The 16599-nt window shown below is 36.9% G+C and overlaps 1 protein-coding gene and 1 long non-coding RNA gene across 3 annotated transcripts in view; one reads left to right on the top strand and one right to left on the bottom strand.

The window, feature by feature from the left end:
* The window catches only part of SKAP1 (src kinase associated phosphoprotein 1), a 273972-nt gene that overhangs the window by 118149 nt on the left and 139224 nt on the right, over positions 1–16599 (top strand). The window lies entirely within an intron of this gene.
* LOC105823055 lies at positions 1886–15454 on the bottom strand. Its single transcript, XR_001138130.1, has 3 exons — positions 15286–15454; positions 14194–14252; positions 1886–2382 (listed from the first exon to the last, which is right to left on the bottom strand). It is a non-coding gene; the product is annotated as an uncharacterized LOC105823055 (long non-coding RNA).

Here is a 16599-nt window from a genome sequence, read left to right as displayed (position 1 = left end):
AAATGTCATACTCTTCTCCTTGGCTATTGAAAATTGATTTGATTATCCTGCCTGATCTCTGAATATGTATTTCCAAATAGATGGAAGGTTTTAAGAGAGTATATATGTGGACATATATGCATATCAACACACACATATGTATTCATATCGATATATAGAGATCCTTCCTTATACAAATAAGGATTTATGTGAATACAGGATTTTGTGTCCACATAAATCTTTGCTCATGGTTGAATTATAGGCCACCTTAAGTTGAGGATATCATTTATACCCTTAGAAAATTTACTTGAGAATTGTCAAGGCAGTGCTTACCAGGGAACTCAAAAAATGTTTATTTACATTAGAAGTAGGGAACTCATATGTTCTAAGTTTAACAAGAGGCTTAAAAAAGTTATATTCTGTCATGAGTAAGATCCTGAAGACTTTTTAAATATAGTATAAAAAAAGAAAATGAAAATATTTACAATATGGATATTGTAACCAACTTATTAGAACCACTACTTATAGTTGTTTGCTTTAGTAAAATGATGCATTTTCTAAAGTATTGTCTAAAACAAGCTTGAGATTTGGAAATCAGCAGTTACTTATTTTAATGTCAATATTGAAAGTAATACCATGAATTGGGAATAAATGTTTATATTTTTTAGTTCTTGAGGGAGAAAAAGCCCAGACACCATCAGTTACCATTGATCAGAGCTCTCAGATATCTGGAAAGTGATATTCCTCATGTCTTTACAAAATCCATGAAAGTTCATTTTTCTCAAATGATTGTGTCACAAAGTACTCGTAAAGGAGGAGGTACTGAGCTCAAATAAATAATAATAATCATAGCAAACATCTACATGGCTCTTATTATGTACCAAGGATTCTTGTAAGTGCTTTATATATATTCACTTATTTAATCCTAACAAAAATCCCATGAGGAATAGGTCCTATTTTTGTCTCCATTTTACAGATGAGGAAAATGAAACTTGCCCAAATAGCTTCTCCCTGGAACAGAAAATGGAAATGTGAGAAATTAGGACTCAGGCTTTTGGAGAAAACCTCCATGTAATCAGATGAATGATGTATCTCTCTATGCCTATTTCATCTATAGAATATGATGATATATTCTATAAAAATCACATTTATGAAATATGAAACCTGTTTGCTAAGCAATGAGAAGGAAATATGTAATATTTCTGCCCCTTGTAAAGCTTTGCAGTAGTGTAGACCACTTGTCTTCATCTATGTCATGGTGTGGGACTTCTAAGAAAGTTCTGCAAAGTCCTAATGAAGTCTCTCTTGTGGGGAAGGTACAGAATCAAAATGCGGGGTCCAGTTTGAGTGAGAATAAGTTGAGTACTTTTCTTAAAATTTGACCTTGCCTAGTCTATGACTCTTTTCTTTGGCAACAAAATTAGGTTCCTCTGGAGTGCTTTACTATTTTTCTTATTTTGCTCTAAACATTAGCTCAGTTGTACCTTTGGAAGTATGGGTGAAGAGAAATTGGGCAGAACTCACAGGTCTTTTTCTTTCTCCTCTGTTTTTAAAGACAAATTTTGCATTGTATCTTAGTGTACCAGGGTCTGGGTTGTGATCCGTTCAATTCAAAATGAAAATAATGACATTTATATATCATAATTAGCTCTGAATCCTAGTCTGCCTGAAGCATTCAGCAAAGGTGTACATCCTGTTGGCTCGCGAGAAGGGGTCGGGGGAGCCACCTTGTGGCTGGAAGACGACCTAGCAGCCTCTAGGACTGTTGCTCCCTTCTGAATAGGAAGGAAAGGAGATGGGGATAGAAGCCAGAGATAAATCAGAAATATCAATCACTAAATATTTGTGGAAAGTGGTAAGGGATATAAATAGAATCTATAACTACAATAACACTGAAGCTGTAGTAGTAAATATACATTATCCTCTTTAATATGACATAGAGTAGATTGAGAACTGAGAAATTATTAAGACCCCCACAAAAAAAAATTGGAAGAAAGAATGAAAACATTTAAGTTAAAATTATGTTCATTTTGTAATTCAATAAAGAAATCCCAGAGACATATTTTTAAATTTAATGTTGTTTTCTAAAGCACAGAAAAAGCCCCACAGACATCTGTTTGCATACATTGTGTGTCAGGCAACATCAGATTTGAATGGAATTTATCTAAATTTTATATGCATGGCTTGATGTAAATTGAAATAAATTGTACAGCATACTCTGCGTGGACATATTGGTTTTTCCATCGCTGCTTGAACTTTTAACCCCAGGGCCTGAGCCGGTCACACGTTGACCTGTCTGAACTCTGCTGGTAGATCCAAGTGTGGAAGGCTGACCTTGCATCCATGGCAACCATAAAGTAGGGTCCATGACTCCTCTCTCCCTTTCTCTCTCTTTTCTCCACACTCCAAACAAAACAAAACAAAACAAAACAAATTAGTATATTCTAGCACAGTCAGTCAGTGTAATCTTGGCATAGTTTTGCCAAAATGCATTTTGCCCCAACCCAAGCTCTAAGCAAAGCTTTTTCAGCTTGCTTGTCAGATGTTAATGAAAGTTTGAAATGAAAGCCTTTATAAAAGTTAATGGAAAAGACCCCTTCCTGGGACACATTCAGTTTGCCTGTCTACTATTATAATAAAATATACTTCACATACTCATATATTAAGTAATATTGCTATAGGTATGGTATACATACAGATAAAAATTACACTAGGGTAAGAATTCAACATAATCCTTTAAAAGGTAGATTTTAGAAATAATATACCGTAGGTAAGGTTTTACCACTGCCCACAGTATCCACATCAGATTTAACATTTTCCAGTGTCATGGAGCTAATGTATCGGAAAGGAATAAGCAGTAGGGATCTAGAGTTAGTTTCTCAATTGTAGGTTGTCGTCTCCATTGTAATTAAGGTACTTTTTTACTTCTTATTTGTTTTAATTCAGATGATTGATCTTTAAATCCATGATACAAATTGTCATTTTCCACAATCTTGCTAGTAGTTCAAGAACATTATTTATTTATTCTAAAGTTAAAATTATGTTCATGGGAGGTATTTGTGGCTACTCATTTATTAATACAAGAAGCATTTGTTGAATGCCTACTATGTAAATAACTTCAACTAAGTTCTGTGGGATGATACCCCAAAAAAGGTGTATGCCTTGTTTTGAGGAATTACAGTTTTGTTGTAAGGTAGGACATATTACTTAGAAAGAGAAAAACTAGGGAACAATTAGACAGCAGTGACAAATGTGTAATTGTTTAAAATTGTATACCAACTGACAAGGAAACATGGCATAATGGAGTGACCAATTGGGAGTGGATTTAATGAAGAAAGACCTCTTGTAAACAAAGCTTTGAAAAAGGTGATTGTCCAGGACCAGTAAGCATACATTCTATGTGTAAGAGGTTTCATAGAATAAGCAAAACCTGGGATGGTGTTGGTGCAAGGGTCGATAAGTAAAAAAAATATGTCCAGACAAAATGGGCTATATTATACTGGGAATAACAAATATCCTTGAATGCTCATGGACTATTCTGCTATCTTTTCACATCCTTGGGTCTATATGCATGCCTCAGTTATTTTTCTCTGAAGTATTTGCAGTAAAATTTTTTTAAACAGACTTGTCAGATTTGGGGTGTAGGGACTTCTATTGCCCTTTTTCAAGAAAGAATAAAGAAAATCTTAATTTCTAGAAGTTTGAGGTAGAAACCTGAAAATCTTAAATGTTCCACAAATTGCTTTTGGGCAACTCTCAGTAACAGAATTGATAGGAGAGGAGTCTGATGAAACTGAAGTTCTCATTTAGAGTAGCCATGAGGTAGTTTAAAAACAGCAACAAAACCACCACAAGAATGTTTGCTTTTGTCAGGCAATATTGAAAATTAAAAAAGACAACATAGCATAGGCCAGGAGAACCAGGAAATTCTCCCAGTCTGCCTCTGGCAAATTCTATACTTTGTGATGTCGCTTTATCTCTTTAGGCCAGAATTTCTTCATGTGCAATAATAAAAATATCTAACATTTACTGAATCCTTACTTTATACTAGGCACTAGTGTTCAAAACACTTCCATTTAGTTCTCACAACACCTTGTCAGGTAATACCATAATTGTCCTTGGTTTACAGATCAGGAAACTTGAGGCATTATTTTTCCAGTATCACACCCAGGTAGTCTAGCTTTAGACTTTAGGTGCTTCATCCTCTACACCAAGGGTCAGCAAACGTCTTCAGTAAAGCGCCAGATAGTATTTGAGGATTCGTCCATACAGTCGCAAGGGTGGCCACTGTGCAACTATGCCACTGTAGTGCAAAAGTAGCCGTAGACGGTATGTAGATGAATGATTGTGGCTGTGTTCCATTAAAACTTTTATTACAGACACTGAAATTTGAATTCCATATAATTTTCACATGTCATGAAATATTACTTTCATTTTTTTCTCAAACCATTTAAAAATATAAAAACCATTCTAAGCTTACAAGACCTACATAAACTGGCGTGGGTCGGATTTCACCCATGAATCATGGCTGCCAGCCACTGCACCACAGTATTGCCTCTCAGTGTACACAATGAGGAGTTGAACTAGATTGTCTCTAAAACTACTACTGTTAAAAATTTTTTAATTCAATGACTTTCTAGCTCCAAAGGTAGGGTAACTTGGATTCAATAATATGTAATTGAAGAATTGAAACCTACCTTGCAAAACAAGACTGCCCATCTCTTGTCTTTGGAAAAGACTATATCTAAAATATCTCAGAAAGATGAAGAATTAGCTTCGTTTAACTGGTACTTTAAGAAAGATATTTTGTGTCCTTTAACAAGCCATTTTATGGCTATTCCTATCAGGTTATAGACCCAATATCTAGTCTGAGTCCCTGGCGAAGCAGTGGAAGCCCATTTGCTCCATTTTTAGAAATGGAGATGAGCTTGTCTCTGTCTTCTACACCATTCCACACTACCTTCTACAACATCTACATCACCTTCTGCAGCTGAAGATAAGAACTTCCCATCCTTCTCCCAGGCCTTTATTCTTTACTCACCTGGATTGTTTTCTATTCTTCCAGCTACTGTAACTTTCAAAGGAATCCTTTCCAAAATGTCTTTATTCCTCTTATATGATAGAACCAGGAATTGGAAAGGGTAGAGACCTCTTTTCCTTCTCTGTATTTAAAAGTTTGACTTTTCCAAAAATGCATATATAAAAATTTCTACAAATGCTATTATTACCTAAATTAAGAGGTTTTTTTTTTTACAGGGGCCCATATGCTTAACTTATAACTGCTTTAGTGGTATAATACTTTGGTATTATGATAGATGTAGCAAATCATCTCTTCCTTTAAAATCAAGTAATATACCTGATTGTGAATTTAAAACTCTTTTATTTTTTTCTTTTAGCTTGAAAACTCGCAGCCATTCCAGGGTTTACTTCTGTTTTCTTAGCTTCTGTTAAGGTGATGTGATAAAAACAAAATATAAAATCTCTCACATGTCATGATGCTCCTACATAATATCCCCGGTTACAACCTTAGCATTTAAACTCCTGAATAGTCTACTGAACTGTATGCCTTATGGCTTCCTAAACATTGACAATTTATTTCATAGATAGCAAGAAAATATCCCCTTACTATCTAACAAACTGCTGTATGGCCTAGGTATGATAAAGTCAGAGGACTGTATTTCATTCTCAGAAATGGCCATTGGAGTCAAATTTTTGAAGGTTTTCCCTCAAGCCTGTGTTTTTTACAGATATTTCGTCAGAAAACTAATATTAGCACATACAGGGTTTTTTTTTTTTTGACATAAGATGATTCTATAGCCACAAAATTGGAGGAGCGTGAAGGAAGGCAGTAACTTAAAAGTCTGCCTTCTTTGTGTGTGCTCAATATGGTCTTAGAGTACTGACTCAACAACTTTATCATATAGCTGTAGTGAGACCAGATGAATAAAGTGCTCTTTGAGAGTAAAATGCCCATCTATTTATATTTCTAAGACTTCAGAGTATTATTTGACAAATTAAATAGGCATTAAGGTAAAAAACTATTGACATGTTATTTGAAGGGGTTGAGATAATATTTGAACAAGAATATCTAGGGAAAGAAAGCCTTAAATAGAGAAAAAGAGAAAACAATATTGTAACAAAAGAGACTCCCTTCCCTACAACAGTATCACAGGATGGTGGCCCTGGACTGCCCATCACCTGGTAGCTTCTTAGCATAACTAAAAGGCAAATTTTGTTTCCAGTATTATTTCTTGAGACAGGGTCTCACTCTGTCACTCAGGCTGGAGTACAGTGGCATGATCACAGCCCACTTCAACCTCCAACTCCCGGGCTCAAGTGATCCTACTGGCTCAGCCTCCCAAGTAGCTAGGATTATAAGCATGTGTCCCCATGCCTGGCTAAGTTTTTGTCGAGACAGGGGTCTCACTGTGTTTCCCAGGCTGGTCTCAAACTCTTGGCCTCCAAGTGATCCTTCCACCTTGGCCTCCTAAAGTGTTGAGATTACAGGTGTGAGCCACTGCACCCAGCCCAAAAGGCACATTTAAAGTTGCTTGTGAAGTGAGACTGTGTAATATTTCTTTGCCCAAGTTTGCTGCTTTTAAAGACCTTTATTTTGAGAACAATCTGTTTAGTGACTAGGCTAGTCAGTATGTTTTTGTGTTTTTTCTTTACTTTGTACTTGTTTATGTATTTATTTTAGCAATTAAGTGATCTTTAAAAACTTAAAATAAGTTTTAAGTTTTAAATGTGGGCAATTCTATATCTTAAGATAAAGTTTAAAATATAAAATTGCCCAAAAAATAGTTCACTTTTTTATTTCCTATTATTTGACTTTTTCGAACCACTGCCAACCTTATATTGAAACTCTGTGTTTGCAAATCTCTATTCCTCACTGGATTCTGGCTCCTTGAAGGCCTAACACAATGCCTGTCACCAGGTAAGTGCTCCCAGAGTGTTCATTGACCTGAACTATTGAACCAAATAGTAAGAAAGAGGATGGATTTTAACTAAGCATTAGGAAGTATGACAGAAACTCACGGGTTCTTTGAGTTTTTGGTGGTTAGACCCATTCTAAAGGAATGCTGCAAGTAAACAACTTTAACAAGCCAATATTGCTGACTTCCTTGGGCATTTCATGTTGCTTGCCAATAAGGTGGGCAGCAACGTAGGGTAGAGAATTGGGAGAGTAACTTCAGTGTACACATGTGTGAAAGAAGTTGGGTGCACTTGATCCTCACTGCTCCTAAAAGTTTTCGGGGAAATGGAGGGGTTTGTGAGAGATGGCAGAAGGAAACCCCACTTCCTGTTAGTGAAATTCCACAGCAATATAGGATACCTAAGGGCAACATAGCAGTACAAAAGTGTCTCTGTAGCCCATTGATTATCCTTAAGTGGATCTGAAGTAAGGATATGTGTTCTTCTCCCTCTGCAGAAAAGAAGCATATTTATTAAAGATGTCATATCAGTATATTAGTAGTAACTGGCTCAATTCCTGAATAGTTTAGTATGTGTCATATCTCAGCCACCTGTAGAACTTTCTGGGAAAATGCTCAAGAAGTACAGCTTATCAAATAATACAAGATATTACAATATGGTTTATGTTTGGGTCAGCGGGAGGCTCACTTGATAAGTTTAACAAGTCCATGTGTTTCAGATTGTTCATTTTTGAGTTGTTGATCACTCCCATTGATCATTATGATAGGTGTTTCATATCGCGTGTTTACTGCTGGTTTCCTATAATTTTAACACAAAATCAAAATAACAAAGTCTTCACAATACTTCTCTGGTAAATGAGAATTTCTAAATAACTTTGTTTTCTACCACTGAGGATGAGATGTTTCCTTATTCTGTAAACCATTAGAAAAAGCTACATGCCCTGATGCTGGCTGTAGCATCTGAGACTACTGCAAGGTTCCTAACATGGCGGAAGAAGATCAGGAGTCAAATTCCACTTGTACCCCCTAAATCTATTAAAATTTTTAAAAATCAGGAGTCATGGGGACCATAAGGAAGGTTGAAGAAATCTAGATTCAATTCACATACACATGGCATCTCTACCATGTGCAAGGAATAATGCTCAGTCTTGAGTGGGTATAAAGATGAGTAATTGGCAATCCCCTTTTCATGTTTATGAGTTATTGGATTTGGGGCTGGTGTGGAGGGATGGTGGGAATAGCAATAAGGTCTTTGCTAATCTTTTGAGGAGCAGTTTCAGCAGCCTAGTAAAAGCAAAAGCCTAATTTTAGGGATCCTGGAGTGTGCAGAGAGAAACTAGAGGCTGTGGGTAAGTGCTACCTAAAAAGAATGGGTTGGTGAAAAAAAGGGGGTTAAGTGGTAGGAGGGAAGAGGAACTTCTTTGGTTGTTTTGTTTTTGTTTTAGGAGAGAGTAGATCTGAGCTGATTTTCCAGCAGAGGAGAAAGAACCAGTCTAAAAAAGAAGATAATGGATACAATCAGGTTCTGGAAAAGGTAGAAATGGGTTAGTTAATACTATTCAAGGATCCATCCTGGCTAACAGACGAGGCACTCACTCCTTAAAGAAAGAAGTTAAAAGGCCGGGCGTGGTGGCTCACGCCTGTAATCCTAGCACTCTGGGAGACCATGGCAGGCAGATCGTTTGAGCTCAGGAGTTCGAGACCAGCCTGAACAAAGAGCAAGACCCTGTCTCTACTAAATATAGAAAGAAATTAGCTGGACAACTAAAAATATATAGAAAAAATTAGCCGGGCATAGTGGCTACATGCCTGTAGTCCCAGCTACTCAGGAGGCTGAGGCAGGAGGATCGCTTGAGCCCAGGAGTTTGAGGTTGCTGTGAGCTAGGTTGATGCCAAGGCACTCTAGCCCGGGCAACAGAGTGAGACTCTGTCTCAAAAAAAAAAAAAAAAGAAAGAAAAGAAAAAGGAAAGAAAGAAGTTAGAGGGTAGAAGAGAGTAAAGGTAAAGATATTTTTACTTGAAAGGAGGAGAGGACAAAGCCATTTGCTGAGAGTAAAAGTCATGGAGTAGAAACTGGCCCAGGGCTTAGGGAGAATGGAGAGTGAAAATTTAGGGCCACCATTAAAGAAATGTAATAAGTAGTAATTAGTATACAGTGAGAACCATCTCAATCTAGCCAAAAAACATTAAGCATTAAGTGGAGAATCCGTGGAGGGGCAAAATGGTAAAAGATTCTGATCCATTTCATTTTTAGGCTCAACCGTCATCACTCTCTCTTAGTATAATATGAGATATGGCCTCCATGGAAAATCACATACAGTCTCACACTGAGCTGTCCTAAATCCTGCTTACCCATCCTTGCTGACACCAGGACCCAGTCACAGAAGCACAGTAGTAAGAGTAGGCATTTCTGTCCTCAAAAATACCTGAAGCACATTTTACAAGGCAACTCTCCCCTCCTATTTTCCAAATTGCCATAACTCCCTAGAACCTCTTTCTCTCTTGCCCAGAACTCTCTCACACACACATACCATTCTGTCCTATCTCTCTTAATCCTTAAAGACACGGGGTGGAGAGTGCTTCTTTGCTCTCTGTCTTCTAATCTACTTGAGTATCTTATTCTCATTCTCCCCATACTGTATCACAAAAAGCCAAGACACTTGTCTGAGGATGGCAGAGTCCTCTTAGATGATGGCAAGCCTGGGAAGGAACTGAACCAGTGAAGCCAAAAACTCTTGAGCACACAGGGAAGATAATAGGCTAGGAACACTCATAGTTAACAACTGTTGTCTCATTATACTGAAATTTCATGATCTCCACTTATTTTGAAGAGGATTTGAAACCATGATCTGAAATATGAGTTATATTTCTGAGCCTACCTTTCATCTTACCGTCTACATGTGGCACTCATGCCCTGAACACCAGCCTCATGGGATTATGCATCAGTCCCTAAACCCAGCCCTGTGCCTTCCACCTAGAGTGCCTTTTCCCATCCAGCCACTTATCCTTCAAGGCCCTGTTCAAACTCCATCTTCTGTACATGGCTTCCTAGTTACCCTAAGTTGGACTCAACCCCTCCTTGTCTTGGATTTTACTTAATCAAACTTCTATCATAGCTGTTACCACCATTTGTGTTGCATTATATTACATACATTGGCTTCCCCAAAGGATTGTGGGCTCCCAGAGGGCAAGAGTTATGTCTTAATTATTTTTATATCCCCCACAGGGTTCAGCACATATTGGACATTCAATAAGTGTTTGTAAAATTGATCTCCAAAAATGTGGTTGCTATGGTCCAGACTTTCAAATTATACATATATATTGGTCATATCCTAAAGAACTTTCAAAGAACCTGAGATAATAGCCATCTCGTGCTCTACAGTGTGTCTTAATGTGCCACAAAGTGTCAGCCTCCGCCATTTCCCCCTGGCATGATATCTGGAGGTTTTCCCCCCTTAGACACCAGAAATACTGAGGGTGGAAAACACTATACCAGATAGATCCAAGATAAATGTTTACTTCCTTCAGTAATATAGCTTATGAGTACAAAGGCAAATGCTGTACTGTGTACTGACACCACAAAGACAGATGCAATAGACAGGAACCTTAGAAAAGGGAAAGGAGGCAGCCAGTAAGTGCATGCTCCATTGTGTATATTACAACTCAGGGAAGAGAAAATGGCAGCAAAACCAAATCTACATGAGAGTTTATATCCCTTTGACTACTGAAATATGGTTTATGCTGAAATGGCAACAATCTGTGATTGCCCACATGAAATGAAAATGCTCATATTTATATGGTGTGTTTCATCCAGAGAATCCCAAGGTGCTTTATAAATTATAAATATGAATGTTCCTTATGCAATGTCCCTGATGTTCTCCATACACAATATCTGGTTCCTAATGGCCAAAATCTCCCCCATCTCTGTCAGTACCACTGAAAATGAAACATTTTTGTCAGATCACAATTTCTGTCTTTACAAAACCCCACTATATTGAAAGGTCTACGGTTTATACTATTTGTCTCCTAATATATGCTGCATCCCACCTACCCACTTCCCTTCCCCCACTAACATGGAAAGGGAATTCAATTAGATTTAAGACAAAGAGTAATTGCATTGGAAAATAGAAAAAATATCTCATCCCAGAGTGATTAAGCTTTTTACCTTATAGAGGGAGTTTAACTCTTTCGTGAAAACAGGATCCCATGAAATAAATGAATTAGGGATTTGTTAAATCAAAGCATAGTGTCTTGAAGCTAATTCCCCAGTCATTAGGGAGCTCTTGGCTCCAAAAGAATAATGGACTACCCATTGTGAGATGTGCAAGAAATATAAAATAAAGACTAAAAAAATTAAGAGTTTTAAAATGTTATCTTTTAACTATTCTTATTTTACAGTATCTCAAAATTTGACACTTATTCTAAACTCTTGGATTCCCGAAAGTGAATTTCATCACCTATTTTCCTAGGATAGGAATCCAAGGCAACCTCTTCCACATATTCAATCAGAATTGGTCCAAGCAGAGCCTGAGTTATCCATGCTACCAAAACCGCTTTGCCAGCAGATTCTGACTAGTTGCTTGTTGATGCTCATTCTGACTTATGTGGAAAAATGATAAAGTACCCTTATGTGACAGGTTCTTTATAGTATAAGTTCCAGAACTTTAGATGAACAATAGGTAGGATGACATACAGGACTGTCATTTCCAATAAATATTTGAGGTGGGAAGGATTGTGTCAGCTGTAAGGGAAAGTTAAAAGATAAACGTTGGAGCATCTTGGGAGACTCTGGAATAAAGAAACAGGTCAGATATGCAAGTATAGGCTGTAGTCAGCCCTGTGGAGGTGGCTGCTCACGGTTGGAGTGTAGCAAACAGAAGAGATCTTTCTGGGATAGAGAAATAGGTTCTGATGTCTTAAACTAAGAAATCTCCCTTCTTGGACCTTTTCCCACCTATATTATTCAGGCATTTTGTACCTATCAGTGTGGTTTGGCTTAAGCAAGACTGCCAGACTTTCTGAAGCTGACCCTGTTCTAATACCTTAAATGGTCCTTTTTAATAGTAAAGTTCTATAGGTCCACTCTCATATAGTCCTGTTTGTTCTCTTTAATAACCAATAAAATAGAGACTATACATTTTTACGTCACATTTGCAAAAACTCCAGCAGCACAAGGCATTGGCTTGGTTTTGACTTGAGTTTCTCATGGCAGTATGGGTTTTTCTCTTTCGGGTAGTGTCCAAACTGAACCATATAGGTTTTTGATTATTGACGAGACACTACTTTTAATTGGCTGATGTTCTATTGGGGTGGTACGTCTTATTTGAAAAGGTAAAGCAAGAGAATAAAAGTTAAATACTTGTTTTAGATGTTTTGTGCTACCTGTCTCAACATACAATCTTATTTTGTCCCTTTCCTGACTAAGGAGGATAATATCTAGAACTGTTTGTGAGGTCATTTATATTGTTCTTTGAGATCTGCTGGTGAAAGGCACTATATAAATAAATACCAATGTTAATAAATCTGTATTTTTACCCATATATTACAAAACCTATTGTATATAGGACAGACTCATTTATTTATATGTACTTATTAATAGTTTAGTTTGTTACTCTCAGCAAAATTTGCATCATGATAAATACTTTAAAATAATTGCACATGTTAACCACGGATTAGAGAGACTGATGTATAGACTTGGAGTAGGAGAAAGAGTGAAATAAAACCATCATTGATTTGGGTCATGGAATCAAGTAAGTTTAGAAGTTCTTAAGTGAAACGATTTTAATCAGTCACCAACAGGATAGGTCATACCAAAAACAGCATCAATAATGAAATAGCACAAGGATTTTTTTTTTAATCTGGAAATATGTGAGTTAGGAAAATTAATGGCTCTTCTAACTCCTTAGACAGAGAGTAGTCCTTTCAAGTGTGATGAAGGTCATTTTCAGGACAGTCTAAGAGAGGTTACAGTTCAACTCCCACTAGCAGGCCTTCAGAAAAGGAAAAATGGCTTGAGTTTCTGAAGCTGCTGTGCTTTTTTCATTTTCTAATTAAAGCTGATAAAATGCAAATGATTACCTATATTCTGAATATTTTATAATAATATTTTCTATTTTTATCCCCCCCAAATTAGGAAGTTGTCACTTCTTCCCAAGTCTATAATGGAGAGAATACCAGCTAACCGTGATACAGTGAGTGTGTGCCAGTGTATACTCCCAGCTGCTCACGTAAATCTTTCCTCGCAGCAGGATTTGAACAAAAACTCACCACTTAATTGAATAGTTCAAACGCCACTGAGTAGGAAATTTTAGTTAGACCAATCAGAATATTTTGTAAACTTAAAGTAGATATACGCGTTGTGGCAGCATGTACAGTTTTTTTAAATATCAAAAATTTTTTAAAGAGATCTTTGGCGCTTTTATGCCAGTTGTGTGTACTACGTGTTTTCGGACTTTGGAAGTATTCATTTTACACTGTAGCTGCTTTTTAAAACAACAACAACCTTGCTTCGTTTTCCTTTTTATTTTTAAGCTGTTTGCAACCCCTTTCGAATAGTGAGAAACAATGCAATTAATTTTCTCCAGCGCAATCATGCATAGATTTAATAAGCATCTGAAGGTAGGATCCATCTGTAAAGTATGCGTTGCATGCTAAATTACTTCTCTTCTGTGGTTTTTTTTCTTTCCAAACCTTAATTAATTGAAGAAAAAAAATGTTTATTAAAGTGGGAACAGGCTGGGCTCTGGCTCTCTGTCTCTGGTTCAAAAGTTCATACAATTCCCTGAAGGCTCATCTGAATGTGTGTGTCTCCCTCTCACAATCTTTCTTTCTCCATCTCTGTAGTAAGGATGAATGCCTACAAAGGTGTATTATTTTGTTCCCAGGATCAACTTTAATAATCTTAACTTGAGTAAACTAAGTTTGTTTGTGTACAGATTTGCATATATGTTTACATAATAGTATATGTTTTGCATAAACAAAACAGTATACATGTAGACACATAAATATGTTATTTACCCATTTTCCTATTGCTTAGAATTTTAAAAATTGATGTAATAGTTTCAGTGACATCTTTAAACAGGATGTAGATGGAGAGCAGAAGGTGTAATTCTACAGGTGGATCTCAGACAGGAAATTAAAAGAATTATGTATGAAAATAAGCTAGCTCTTTATGGATAAATTTGGACCAGAAGAAAACATATTAAATCTATCCAATTAGACAAATATTTACCCATAAACAGAGAAATGGAAAAAGTAAATAATAGGAAGTGACTCACACTCTATGAGATGCTTTGGAAACCAAAGACATTTCCTGATCTGCAACACGCTTTATGTGACCTAGGTGAAAAACAGCAAGTTTATTGTAAAAGAAAAATATTATCTTTAAAGATGGACTCAGAATTTTTTCAGTTCTTTCAGTCGCTCACCTAGGATGTTATGATCCTCCATTTGTATTTTCAAAGTATTGCTTTTTCCTCTGTATCATATGCTGTAATTTTTAGCTCCTTGTTTAAAAAAGGAAGGAAATACAAGTTGTGGTTTTCATCCAAATTACTAGTTTCTGTTTTTACTTTAATGTTAGTTTTCTCCTTTAACACAAATAAGGTTTGCACAATGACTTCCAGATTTAGGTGTCTATGGAATCAAAAAGCGGTGCTGAACTTGACTGTGATCTTGCCTGATTGAAGTCAACTTCCTTTTGCCCAGTTGCTTCTTGTAAAAGATAGTGATCATAGAGGAGCCTAGTGGAGGGCTTTCTACAGGTTGTTTCTTTCTGTCTTTTGACTCTTGTACAGGGTGCCTAAAACCACAGGTCTGTGAGTCATTTCAATTTTTCAAAATAGACGTTAAGTCGGCAAAAAATAAGCAACAAGGAAAGCTATTTTAGTTTGGTATAGATGCAGCCTTAGTCATGTTGGCTCTTTTTGTCACACACGTACCGTCATATACCCTTGCCATGTGAGTGTCAGATGAGCCATGGGGACATTCCTGGAAAGAATTTTTAGGAATCAACATTCCATTTTTTCCTCTAAAAAGATCCTGCTGCTACTGCATATTGACATGTACACGTTGGGGCCACTTTTGAAAACTTGTGCATTGAATCACATGGAGGTGATGCTGAAGTATCATCACCAAGTAGCAATTATAATTGATATCTTGGAAACTTAAAGACTATCCCATCTATGTCTTATACTATGTAGGGCATTTCTTTTTGTGTATCACATATCATAATCTCCCCACATCCCAAATTCTGTGACTTTTGGAAGAATCTCACTATTCCTTTCTAAACAGATTTTTGTTTAGACGTCTGTGAAAGCCCTGAACTGAATAGCTGTGGGTTTCACAAATTACATGCATGTAAACAACATACCTTTGAAAGGAGGATGTGTGGGCCCTTTCTCCTATATGCTTATGTCTCTGTTGTCGTAGATTGGCGTCCTTTGTGAGCTATTCAGTGACATTTCAGAACCATTTCACTCTGCAGAAAACCCGCAGTTGTGTTTCTTTAGCTGACACTGTGGCACTTGCACTCGAAATTGCTAGTTAGAAAAAAAAATTGTTGAGGCCGGTGGCTGTAATCAGCGTTGTTGCTGTCTGTTTCCTCAGACTAATAGCAGAGCGATCCGAGTCTGAGAGTTCAAACAGAGGTTATCTTTCCCAGGTAGCATCTCGTCCAACGAGAATTTGATTTTTTTCTATAGGACTTTACTCCATTAGATTAATGAAATTTCAATGAGAGCCTGGCGCCCCCTGAAGCTTTGTTAAGAAAACAAATGGTGATTCTGTAGGTGTGACAGCTTGCTTGGAGAGTTACGAGAAGGTGAATACATCCCCACAATCCAGGCAGCCTGGAACACATTGATCTCTATTTAAAGCACCAATAGGATTTTTGTTAATTATAAATGATTGATCTGCAGTTTTTTCCTTTCTCTCCTCTTATATGTGTGGTTCCCCCTCCTTCCCCCACTTCTAACTTCTTTGCATGCTGAGTGCAGAGCTTTTTGTTTAAAGGGACAATCATAGAGAGCAAATTATAGCAATACCCAGCAGCAATGCTATTGTGAATGTCATTGTCAGAGCGCTCACTGTTCACCCGATTGAGGTGAGCCCTGAAGTAGATCTCAAACTGACTCTATGTTCTCTCTTTACTTGGCTCATTCTTAAAATAAGGAATTATTTTAATGAAAAGAAAGCCTTAGAATCATTAGACTAGTATCGTAGACACTATCATGATCATGTTTTAAAATCTGGGTTGTAAGCCTTGTAAACTAAATCCCTAAGATTAACTCTGAACCAGAGTACATACCTTATATGCACCAGGATATGATGTGTGACCAGCTAACCCCATGTGAGACAACAAGATGAGCGAGGGGAATATCTCTGACCTTAAATCCCAATTTATAGGCATTTAGGTGATTAATCCACCTTCTATCATCTTTGTGGAGTCGTTTTTTAGTTATGTTTTGAAGCAATACTGCATTCAAAAACTGACGTGTGTATTATTCCTGATAATTGCTCACCACACATAGTTCTGAAGAACACAGAAACATGTCCCTAGCTTCTTTGTGGACCTATCTTTAGTGCAGATATCTGAGCATTAAATGTATTTGTTTATTGAATACAAAAGCACATAGTTGCTTCTTTGTTATTTATAACATATACAGCACATAAGGTAATTTACACA

Source organism: Propithecus coquereli, unplaced genomic scaffold (assembly GCF_000956105.1).
Source record: "Propithecus coquereli isolate 6110/MARCELLA unplaced genomic scaffold, Pcoq_1.0 Scaffold119, whole genome shotgun sequence".
Classification (NCBI taxonomy): Eukaryota; Metazoa; Chordata; class Mammalia; order Primates; family Indriidae; genus Propithecus; species Propithecus coquereli.
The sequence above is the reverse complement of the archived record's forward strand: the minus strand, read 5'-3'. Positions and strand labels throughout refer to the sequence as shown.